The sequence below is a fragment of the Hydractinia symbiolongicarpus genome, chromosome 3 (assembly GCF_029227915.1).
Source record: "Hydractinia symbiolongicarpus strain clone_291-10 chromosome 3, HSymV2.1, whole genome shotgun sequence".
NCBI lineage: Eukaryota > Metazoa > Cnidaria > Hydrozoa > Anthoathecata > Hydractiniidae > Hydractinia > Hydractinia symbiolongicarpus.
The window spans coordinates 20,530,325-20,543,087 of NC_079877.1; the positions used below are offsets into that span (position 1 = coordinate 20,530,325).

At 34.1% G+C, this 12,763-nt stretch overlaps 1 protein-coding gene across 1 annotated transcript in view; it reads left to right on the forward strand.

Annotated features, from left to right (window-relative positions):
• The first annotated feature begins 27 nt into the window (after positions 1 to 27).
• LOC130636170 (ubiquitin carboxyl-terminal hydrolase 2-like) overlaps positions 28 to 12,763 on the forward strand; it is a 31,953-nt gene continuing 19,217 nt past the window's right edge. Inside the window, exon 1 of the mRNA XM_057445797.1 lies at positions 28 to 102. The gene's annotated coding sequence lies outside the window, so the exon portion shown is untranslated. The remainder of the gene's footprint in view (positions 103 to 12,763) is intronic.

Sequence of the window (12,763 nt, forward strand, 5' to 3'; positions counted from 1 at the left end):
AACCTGGACTGTTGTTTCTAAGAATTAAGATGGTAGACTGATAAGCGATTGAAAAACGGAAGAAGGTCCTCGTAGTATCGTTAGCTAATCATTGCTTTTTTAGTACGTATATTTCATATCGTTTTTGTGTTATTTTATTTATTATAGTTTTTCTATCAAATTATTGAACAAAGAATGAATCAAACTACCAGATTATTTTTATCTTTTTTTGTTTGTGGAAAAAATTCCAGGCAGAATTTTATATCATTTTGCCAAAACAGCTCTTAATCTGCCATTATCAAAATAATTTTTTTTTACTTATCTTTTCCCATCAATAACTTTTCATCCATCGCGATAAAACCCTGTGTTTTTTTGTTTACGTTTGCCCAATAAATGAGTTGCGAATATTTACAAAGTTCTGTATATATAGCTAGCTTATGCATGTGTCTGGGACAGGCAAGAAAGAGAAATTGGCTATCTGCACTAATTTGTAGATTCTTAGAAATATGAGATTGAAAATACACTGGAATTTTTTTCTCAACCATAGACCTTTTTGAATGTTTACATTTTCCGCGATAAGACCTTTCGGCTTTAATTGCGTGGCAGGCAAAAAGATGCAGGCGCTAGGTGAATTGAGGTCCTTTTTAGTCTTTTTCTTCGCACAAAGGTATCATTACGACTTTATATGAATATATGTCAATCAGAAGTTATCTATTTACATTTAATAATAGTTTAAAGCCTCGAAAATACCTCCGTAGAAAGAAATGGACTAAAAAAGACCTTTCTTCAGCAAGCTTCCGCATCTTTCTGCCTGCCACACAGTTGTTAGAGCCAGAAGGGCTTACAGCGGAAAATGTAAACATTCAAAAAGGTCTATTATCTTCTCTGTTTAAAAGCAGACTTTCCAATTTGAGTGACAACCATTTTTTTACTTCTGTGATATGTTTGCAGTCTGTTGTTTATATATTTTGCAGGTTTATATGCATGTCCATTGTTCTTGATCCAAAATCAAAACATTACATCATGCCACAACTCATTTATTTGCCATGCTTTTAAAAATATCGCATTTCTTAAATCCATAATCTTTTGTTGCATGGTTAATCTCTTATATTATTTATGCTATTGATACATTACCCACTAAAAAGCTTAGCCATTTGAGTAAAGATAATATTAAGAGTATATGGATTGAGGTCAAACTAAAAAAGTCCTCTCTAATATATTTATGTTCCATATATAGACCACCTGCAAAGGGAAAAGATCTTGTCATGGTGGAATGGCTGTCTCGATATATCGAAGACTGTTTAAAAAACCTTCTGAAAAATCCAGAAGTTTTCATCTTAGGTGATTTAAACTGTAATTTTAATAAACCTAATAACTTGACCAGAATTTTAAAAGATTGTCTTGTCTCTTGTAACTTGAAGCAGTTTATAGATAAGGATACTCGCACAACTATTTCTTCATCTACTTTAATTGATCTCTTTATTTCCAACAGTGAGCATATATGTCACTCCTCTGTCATTGATATGGGTCTGAGTTACCACTCTTTTATATATGCCATTCGTAAATGGAAAAGGGTTAAAATTCCTGCAAAAGTTATTAAATCAAGATCTTTTAAGAACTTTAACAATGAAAACTTTTTGTATGGCTTGCATTCTGTAAACTGGAATGAAATTTTAAATAAAGACAATCTTGACACAGTTTGTAATATCTTTAATGAAGTTGTTACTAATATAATTGATCAACATGCTCCTATTAAATCTAGCCGTGTCAAAGGAGATTGCCCTCAATGGCTAAATGTTGACCTTATTCATGCTATAAAAGAGAGGGATTTCTTAAAGAAAAAAGCCTCAAAAACTAAATTAATTGCTGACAGGGACAAATTCAAAAGAAATCAAGTCAATAAAATGAAAGAAAAGTTGAAATGTCATCATTATGGCAATAAAATAAACATCTGCCAGATCTCTAAATCGTTCTTCCAACTGCTATAGTCATCATCCTCTTTAAACGCTGATGGAGCCTTCAATGTTGTTGTTGCCATTGTTCACAAACCACTTCACCAATTGGTTTGCACACACATGCGTCAACAAATAGCCAACAAAAGGGAAAGTTATCTCTCTTACCTCAAGAAACACATCTGGGTGTGTGCCCTCAATTGCTTTCTTTCAACTCAAATGTCACTCGCACAATGATCATAAATACCAGGCCAATTGATCTGTACCTCTGCTACCATTGTTAAATGATTCTTACCTTGATAAGGTAACTTGAAGGCTTCACCAGTCTCTAATACTATTGTATTGGTTACTGAAAGATAACAACAGAATTAACCCAAATCGCAATATCAACAATGAGGATTCATCGGATCCTAAATGCCTATGGAAAACTCTTAAGGAACTTGTTCCTGATAAAGAGAACAAGAATTTCCATCTTCCATCTCTAAGAACGACATGGAAATAAATGACCCTAAAGGTTTTTCGAACTCTTTCAACTCCTTCTTTGCTACCATCGGTAGTACCCTTGCCCAAAAATTAACTCCTGACACGTCTGATGTCAACATAAAATGTAATGATAAAAAGTTTATATAAAGAAGTTGACGAAAATACCGTTACCAAAATAATAACTGGTCTAAAAAACAATAAGGCTACGGGTACAGATAAGATAGGAGTAAAAGTGTTAACTACTGGTTATGTTCCATCATGTTGGAAAACTAAAAGAGTATCTCCTCTTTTCAAATCTGGAGATCCTAGTGATGTAAACAACTACAGACCGATTTCTATCCTTCCGGTTGTCATAAAAGTGTTTGAAAAAATTGTCCATGAGCAAATGGTTGAGTTTCTAATGGAGAATAATTTATTAAATTCCAAACAATCTGGTTTTTGAAAAGGCTTTTGATACAGTGGACCATAAAATTCTTTTAAAAAAGTTTTACTGTTATGGTTTTCAAGATCGTTCTTTTGATTGGTTGGAGTCTTACCTTTCTAATAGATACCAAGTCACCTTAGTGAACAACACTATGTCAGATGTGATACCAGAGGAGTCCTATGGCGTCCCTCAAGGATCAGTCCTTGGACCGTTATTGTTTCTTGTTTATATTAATGATTTAGAATCTACAATTCACAACTCTTACTTCCATCTGTACGCAGATGACACAATAATTATTCAAAGCTGTAATTCTCCTATTGAACTTAAATCTGCACTTGAAATTGAGTTAAATAATGTCAAGAAATGGATCCACATAATAGAATACATCAGTTCATACTTGAAGGATTAAACAAAACAATTACTCATGAATGCTCTTGTCATGCCATATTTATATTATTGTTCATCAACATGGTGTAATGCTAATAACTTATCTTTAAAAAGGTGAATAAATTATTTTCTAACATAAACACTTTCTTGGGTAAAGATGCTTCAAATCTTAACTCTCTATTTAATTTCAACTCAAGTATTCAATCTTTAAAGCTGTCCATGAGATTGCACCTGCATATTTGAGCAATAAGCTAACATTAATTGTCACAGCACCAGATCATCTACAAGTAATATGTTAGTTTCTCATCCAAGTGGTGCAAGGTGTTTTAATAGAACATTTTTATATTCATCTCCAAAGCTTTGGAATAGTTTGCCAGATGATATCAGAAAATTAAATAGTCTCCTACAATTCAATGTTGTAGTTGGCAAACATTATAACTTTAAATAATAATTTAAAGTTCTTACATTCTCAATAAAATATTTTAACCTTTTTTCTTTTCTTTTAAAAAAATTAAATAATTCTGATGTATAATAATTCTCAAAAGTGGCCCCCAGTGAAAAAAATTTGAAAGCTGTCTAAAAGCTGAAAGATTATTCTGGGCACTGCCACTATAAATATACATTATTATTATTATTATTATTATTATTATTATTATTATTATTATTATTATTATTATTATTATTATTATTATTATTATTATTATTATTATTATTATTATTATTATTATTATTATTATTATTATTATTATTATTATTATTATTATTATTATGTTAATACAAAGCTTCTGTTCTGCCCAGATTATGAACACTGCCCGGATTATGTACGGCAACTTGCTCTGTTTATAAACAGGGCAGAAAATACATAATTGGGCAACATAATCAGGACAGGCCGGCTTATGTTAAAAAATATTATTGGGCACTTACAAAACGAACATAATCAGGGCAGGCCGGCTTGTGTGCGACACTTTTACGTTATTCCTGACTTATTATATAGAACGAACATTATCAAGGCCGACCAGTTTTTTATCATTCGTCATCACATCTGACAAGCAAATAGACCTGGTGGCAAAGTTGTTGTTATTCTTAAATGAAATGCAATCTCGTGGAACCTAAATTTTAGGATTTGCAAGTTTAATAACTTTTCACCAAACTTAATTCACAGAAAGATAAATTATTTAGGTCATCCCCAGTATTCATTTTTTTTTTTATTTCTTATTTTCATTTCTTATTTTTTTTATTTTCTGAATATATACAGGATAAGATCGTCAGTTTATATGTACATATATACAACGAACTGCTATCAATGACCGTCCCCCACATTCTCATTTTGCAAGTATGTGTTTACGTGATCAATCATGTACGCCAGTTGACCATGTTACGCGATTGCGTAGCGTACCTAATTTGCTCCGGATATGTGATTTTTAGAATGGCTATTTATTTGTTTAAGGTAGTGGTATGGTAAATTACACCTCTTCTGTATAAAACAAATTTTTTAACTTTTCTTTTAAAAAACATACTGTCTGCAAAACTGCACTTACAGGCGGAACAGACATTTTTAATTTAAAAGGATTTTACACGCGTAACACACTTTGCGTTTTACATCGCACGCATTACTTGATTTGCACGTGCGAATCATCGCACACCTACTCAAATATTCCTGAAAAAGCCTGAAATATGCAAACAGAACTAGCCATTTCTACATAGCTTTCAGAAGGTACAGTCATTAAAATTGCAATAAACACTTGTGGATTAATTGGAATAAAGAAAGTGTTAACGTTAAAAATATCGAGACAAATTAAATTTGTGAACAAATTAGACCAAACACACTAGAGAGCTCTCACATTCCATAGCCTAGTGATCTTATTAACATTGGCAATATTAGTACACCAGTTTCGGTATTACTAAACTATGGAACTAACCAGAACCACCCAGAATCAGCCATAACTACCCAAAATCACCCAGAACCACCTAGAATCAGCCAGAGCCACCCAGAATCAGCCAGAATCACCCAGCCGATTTCAAATGTCATGCGCAAACTGCGCCGATCTTAAATACAGTGAGAATGCGTACACCCAAAAAAAGATTTCGAATTAAATACGGAGAAATTTAACTCTTTTAAAATTTTTACTCGACCACGTATGTTGCACTGGACATTGTGTTTTCGATATTCATTTACTACAGAGAAATATAATTGATAGTAAAGAATTTTCTTTAGTCAAAAACATCAAGTGTGAAAATCATATATCATATGCTCTTTTTAGGGTACTTTTTCAGACCTGTACATAGTCAGTATAAAAATTGCGCGTAAGCGTTGTTCCGCCTCTCTAGTAAATCCAGCAGTAGCATAGCAATTGCAATGCTTTGATGAAAAAATAATCTCCAATATTCCCTCCTTCTATATTAAAGCCTCCTTTATTTCTGTGGATGAAATGCTAATATACCGCAGCAGTGATTTAGCTTCTAACTCCCAGTCTCCTCTGCCCTGCTTCTCTGTCATGATGGTCGGTGGAATTAGGGCTTAACACGTGTAACAAAATCATGCACTAATTCATTAATTTGGTACCGTCAGGGGCGCGATTTCATAAACCGCCTTGCCCCTAAATCTTTGGGCAAATAACAATGCTGGACTTTTAACGGTTTTTGTAAAATAGGATAAAAGGTAGCTATAATTGCGTAGGGTTAAGAAAAAATAGGATTTTTGTTTAGATGTTTTTATTTACATGTAAAACAATATACAATGTTAAAAAGCGATTGTTCACAACAAGAAAATTGGCAAAACACACGCACAAAAAACCTCATGCGCTGGATTGACCTTAATGGTAATAGGAACATTAATAGTACTTAGTTAGCTACTGTAATATAGTGAAAAACATATTTACAATGTAATGGGTATTCCTAGCGAAAGCAAAAAGTTACATTGTGCAGTAGTGAGACTGTTTTTCGTATCGTTGGATACGGTCACGTTTTCATACTTAAAATTCTTAACGTAGCCCTTCAAACATTCTTCGAGAAAATGGGCATAGACAGGACCTTCTCTCTTCTGCACTTTCTTATATTTGTCGGTGAATGTAACGACGACAGTAGACTTGATGATGAGAAAGTCTTGCGGCGTAATTCTCATGGTACAACTTGGTGAGACACATTTAAAACATATTAAAACAATTTGTTTCAAGAAAATACCATATGCCAGCCATTCTAACGTATAGAGCTTAAACCTTTAGACAAAGAGTTTAACACTTTCAATATGTTAAAGAATTACACAAACTAAAAATACCTTGTAACCATTTTATGCATTGCCTTGAGTCGTAGCATCATACATTTCCCAGAGGTCTTTCGTTTAGGGTTAATCATAGTTAAATCAACAGGCATCACCTTCTGGCAATGATAATCACCATTTTTTTTCTTTATAACAACTAGTGGTGTGACCGGGTTTGAGTTGTATCAATCCTTTCCTTGGCTATTACTGCATCTGTGAAGTGGCGTTTGTGATTAATGTGGTTTGGCTTCCTCCCAACGTTTTTAGATGTTATATACAGGTCACTGAACGATGGTGAAAATTGTCGAAGACTGTTTACATGCTCCATTCTACGTGCCTCGTCCTAACGGTGCCAAGTGATTGGATCAACCTGTAATATTGCAATTATTTATAATATAATTTTATTCGACGTGAACATATACTATGTCAGCATCTATGAAAAGTAATTTTTTAAAACGAGTATGTTACTACCAATTATACAATTACACTTTTTTTATATAAGAACGATTTTATAAGAACAATGAGGATCAGAATTGCTGAAAAATAAGAACAATGGCAAGTGCATTTCAGGCTGAAGCAAAATTTTCTGTTTCTTCTAAAAAAAGTGTATACAACAATTATATTATTACCTGAAATTGATTGTAATCATTTGCTAATCTGTACTTTCCAGACTGGTAAACAGCTCGAACTTCTTCAGTTCTTTGTCTCTGAATAATGACCTTCACTTTTGAAATAAGCTCGATAATTCCAACTTTTTTATTTCCAGTTTCCATTTTTAAAATGGAATGAAGTGATTCGATTGCATTGTTGTAGAATAGCCCATCCAGACCAGATCCCTCTCTCGCTGACTCGATCACGCTTTCAATAAACTGTTTTCCTCGATTCCTCGAAAACCAGTCGTGGAAAGTTGGAGTCCTCCCAATTCTCCTTCAAAGAGTCAAGCTTGGCTTTAAAATCGTCCTCATCTTCAGCCGACGCTAATCCTAATTCCATAACAACGCCGTCATTGATGCCATAGATATCCGCTAAAATTTTTTTCTGCCCCTTTGCACCAAGCTGTGTCAACTTTTTTTTGTCTCGATCAGACATGTGTTTAACACAAAGCAGACTTTTAAAATCAGGTAAGACATGTTTAAACCCTTGGAATAATGCTCGTTCAAGATCAGTACCCAAATAAGTTAGGCTACGTAATTTGCTGTTGGCTAAAAGAAATTCTGTTGCAAAACGTGAAAATGTTTCGGGTGTTTTTCTCATATGCAAAAGGACGGGACCATAAAACCAAGGATGGTTACCTTTGTCGTTTACAAGTCGGAGGTTTTGATAGCCGATATCTGTAAGCCACATATCACACACATTGAATGTGGTATCCATCACAATTATTTTGTTTTGATTTACGCACAATTTCTTGATGTCGTTCAACTGTTGGTCATCGAAAGCGGTGACAATATATTCGTCTGGTGTGAACACTACGTTGCGAAGAAATTTTTGTTCTTCCCGCCTCATTTCCACAACAACCTTTAGCAGCTTATCTTCATTAACATCTGTCTCATTATTCGTACAACAAGTTCTGCCAATGCTCTGCTGTATGTTATACACCTTAAAAACATTAAGTTCTAAATAATTTTGTTTGTATATTTTAACGTTTAAGCCAGAGTTAAAATAGAAAACTGGTAATACCTGTTTTTGATTTTGTGGCTGCGTGGATTGCGAAGAACATCGAAATGGTCCTCCAGAATTGTCAATGCCTTGATCATAAGTACTTTCTGGTCTATTTCCTTTTTGCAAATTGTCTTTCATTAGCTTTAGAACCTTTTTCTCTGTTCGGATAAATGGTGTCGACCTTGCAGTATTCCGTTTTGCATTACCATGACATGCTATACAAAAGTCTGTCGATTCTTCGCCAGACCACGCGATATTTCATAAATTTTTCAGTTGTGATGCTTTTTATGCGGCATATCGTGTTTGTAAAGCTCTTTTGAACTGAGTGACGACGATATGTTCGAACCAAAGCGAATATTTTCTCCTTCTCTACGGCTTCATTGGTGTACTTCTTGCCCACGCTTTTTTTAACAAACCTTTGCTGCTCCTCAAAATGTGCTTTTTGACAATCACCATCAGCGTAGAAGAAATAATTGGTGGGGGTTCCAATATTTTTGTACACACCATTATCGTCGGCCATAATTGAATCAAGTGAATTCCGATCATTATTTACCAAATCCGATCATTATTTACCAAATATGTCGCAGATGTTATCGTACCTATAATTAAGAACAGCATATGGACGTGAAAGTAGGCAAATATAAAAAAAAGACCAATGACTGGTACTAAGATAATATGAAATACCTTTCGGTGGTCCTGCATCTGAATTGAAGAAAAGGCTTAAGTCAGTAACTTCAGCGAATATTTCTGAAAAGATGAAAGCTGCAGTATTATTTATTTTCTTGTTCTAGGAATAAATATACATAAGTACATAAATGTAAAACACTATTCCCGTGTTCGTTTAAAACATATACGAAGATATACCTTTTTATTAGTAAAAGTTTTAATGATTCCTGGATGGATTGAGCCGGTTGCTATAAAAGAGATTATATTTATAAGTCTACAAAAAAGTAAAGAAAAACAATGCGGCAATACCTCTTCCAGGTTTTGACCAATTCTATATTTCTTACCAATCCAGAATCTGTGCAATCAGAAAGAGGTGGTGATAAGAGGACATTATCGTATATATCTTCTGAGCAGTTAGTTACACTTGCTTCCTTATCTGATTCTAAGCAGCGATATTGTGATCGAGGTTCTCCTTAGTACAAGCAGCGGTTATTAAGTAGATGTCAGAAATAAAACATATACAATGCATATTATAAAAAATTTTATTACTTACGATAAAGTTATTTCCATATTCCATCAATATGTTCAACACTGGTACTGGGTAACGGAATTTGCATCGCCTCAGGTATTAGTGACGCATCAAAATTGCACATTATGCATGAAGGGCGTGGGTTTATATTGTAGCTGTCCGCTGCATACCATAACTCATCCTTATCTGACATACACGAAACCAGAAAACTGTCTCTTACGTGATCAACGTCTAATATTTCATCAACATCCTCGTTGATATACTTCGCTAATGGTCCATATGGTAGTCTTTTAAACTTTGAATGAAAAAGAAATGAAAAATTCATAAATGGGCTTTAATGCCAGAGCGTTTTTAAGATTTTCTTTCATCGTAACCTAAGACTGTCGCAAAATTTCGAAAAAATGTTGCTTCTTCCTAGGCATATACTGACATGGGGTGTCTAGCGACATTTGAGCAAAAGTGTTAAAGGCAGAGCTACACTTACGCGACATTGATAAAAATATTCGATTTTTCCAAAATCGTTTTGTGTATCATAGCTAAAAATATTTTTCAGGTGAAGAAAAAAATCGTTTTCCATTCATTCGATTTTCGAATTGGATTAATTTTTTTTCAATTTAATTTGAAATACGCAAAATCAGCACAAAAAAGTCTATTATATTGAAACAGTAATATACGAAAATAAAGTAATATACGAAAATAAATTACACGAACAAGTTGTGATGTAGTGCTTTGAACAACATCACAACATACTCAACAATGTGAGCTTTACTGCGAGTGTATTGTTTTCCATTAGGTGATCGAACTTGAACAGCTGCATGTTGTATTTAATGATTTCGTAGATGATGTTTTCAAAGAAACTTTAAAGCTTGTTTCTGTGGTGCATATTCTTTATTAATACTTTATCACCAATTTGAAAGTAAAGGTTTTTAGCATGTATATAATTGTCAGCTGTCTTTGCGATTTAGAAGTTAATTTTGTTTATCTCTTGGTGGGGTATTAATGGTTGGTAAGTCGTTATTACCATTGTATTGAAACAAGTGTTGCTGGAGCGATTCCGGTTACGGTGTGTGATGTAGTTCTGTAATGCAACATGAATTGATCTAACACATTGTTTTCCTTCTGCATGAGCACATCTGAATGCTTTGCCCAATGTTGTATTGAAGCGTTCAACTTCACCATTCGCGCTAGGCCAATAAGGCGTTACAATGCAAAGTCGGATGTCATGTGAAGTATTTTTAAAACTCCTAGGATTTAAATTGTGGTCCATTGTCGATAGTGACACATTTTGGGTAGCCAAATATGGAAAATGTTTTGTGCAAAATCTTTATGATAATGTGTGATGTAATTGATTTCAAAGTTGCGATAATAGGATATCTGGTGCGGTAGTCAATGATAACCAGAATATTTTCTCCATTTTGGCCTTTGAGATCTATTGCTAATGTCTCCCAAGGTGTTTTTAGGATTTCTGACATTCTGAGTGGCTCACATTTACCTATGATGCTGTTACTGTTTAACAAGCTTGACAAGACTCTATTGCTGTTTCAATGTCTTTGTTGACTCCTGGCCATTAAACTTTTTCTCTAATCATTAATTTTGTTTTGGTGATTCCTGGGTGAGAAGAATGTGCGAAATTTATAACTCTTGCTCGGTTGCGAATAATGACCCCAGATTTGCTTGATAGCATATGACGTATTTTAGCAAATGGTTTTAGAGTATTGTTGTTACTGTCCCATTTTCTTGTTTTGATTGCTTGTAATACTTGTTGCAATAAGTGTTTTTTTGTGTTACAGCATGTATTTCATCAATACCAACGGATTTAGGTGCAGCATCATTTACAATCATGTTAATATAATTCTCAGTGAGTTGCGCAGCATTTGATGGTTTGGTTGGATTTTTATATGGTGTGAAAGGTAGTCTGCAGCGTTAACTTCTTCTTCAATATATTGTGTGTTGTAATTATACGCCTAAAGGTGGAGGAGCCATCGTTGGATTCTTGGTGGTGGATTTTCAAGTGGTTTGTGATGGAAATGCTGGCAAGCCCAGAGGATAGCTAAAGCTTCTCTCTAGGTTTGGCTGTATCTGCTTTCAACGTTACTGATTGATCTGGATGCATAAAAGAATGCCCTTGAGGAACCATTTGACTGTCCTTGTACAAGTATTGCACTAAGTCCATGTGGACTTGCATCAATAATAATCTCTGTGGTGGCAGTTGGATTGTAAAAGTCATTACAGGTGCTGTGGATAACTTTTGCTTAGGAGTGTAAAAGAAGTCTGATGGTCTATTTCCCAATTGAATGGTTGGTTTTTCGTGGTTAATTTTCTTAGTTGGGCTGCAAGTTCGAGGAATGATTTTAGCTCAGAAACGTTCTTGGGTGGTTATACCATTTTCTGAGAGGATGTGAGAGAATTTGATTCTGCTGGTGGCAAATGTGCATTTTTTCGGATTTATTTTTAGGCCATGCTGCTGAATTTTGGTGAGGACTTGGTTCAATGTGTTTTTTTTGGTCTTGCAGCGAAATTTTCCCAGATGATGATCACTGATGTTTCTATTGTTTTTGTAATCGGACAAACTTGTTCGATTTGTTTTTGGAATTGCTTGAAGGCACTGTTGACACCATAGATTAATCTCTTATACTGGAACAACCATTTCTGAGTGGCGAATGCTGTTATGGTTGGCTGTTGGGATGAAGTTTGATGTGATGATATTCTTCTCTTAAGTCAATTTTTGAGAAGAATTTGGCTTCATGTAAGTCTGGAAGTATATCATGTTTACTGTATATTTTAGATTAGTTTATAATTGTGTTGTATGACTGGGGTTTTTACCTATCTCAGTATATAGAAGTTAACAGTGGTAGCAGAGGATGAGTCACAATTACAAGATACCCCCAGTCTTTAATGAGAAGAAGCCATATATACAATTGTTATGTTGATGAATTAAAAGCTTGGATATTATTAACAAATTTAGAGAAGGAGAAGCAAGGCATCGCAGTGGCCTTATCTTTACCAGAAGAAAATTCAACCCAAGTACGAGATAAAGTGTTCAGTGAGATTAGTTTTGCTGATTTGAATAAAGAAGATGGAATGGACACTTTGATAGTGTTTATGGACAACTTGTTTAAGGAAGATGAATTAACTGATATGTATGAACATTACACAAACTTTGATCGTTATAAAAGAAAAAGTGATGAAACAATGGAATCGTATGTAATTATGAAGAAGTAAATACTATGTTTAAACAAATAAAAAGTGCATTAAAAAAGTTTTTCGGAAAACAATCGTTACCCACTAATAGCAATCACAGCATAAAAGTTGAACAACCTATTACTAAAACAGAACCTGTATTTATTACTGGAAGTCATGGAAATTCAGTTAGACATTGAAGCGAACGTTTCAGATATGGTAACAGAAATATTTATGAACAAAACAAT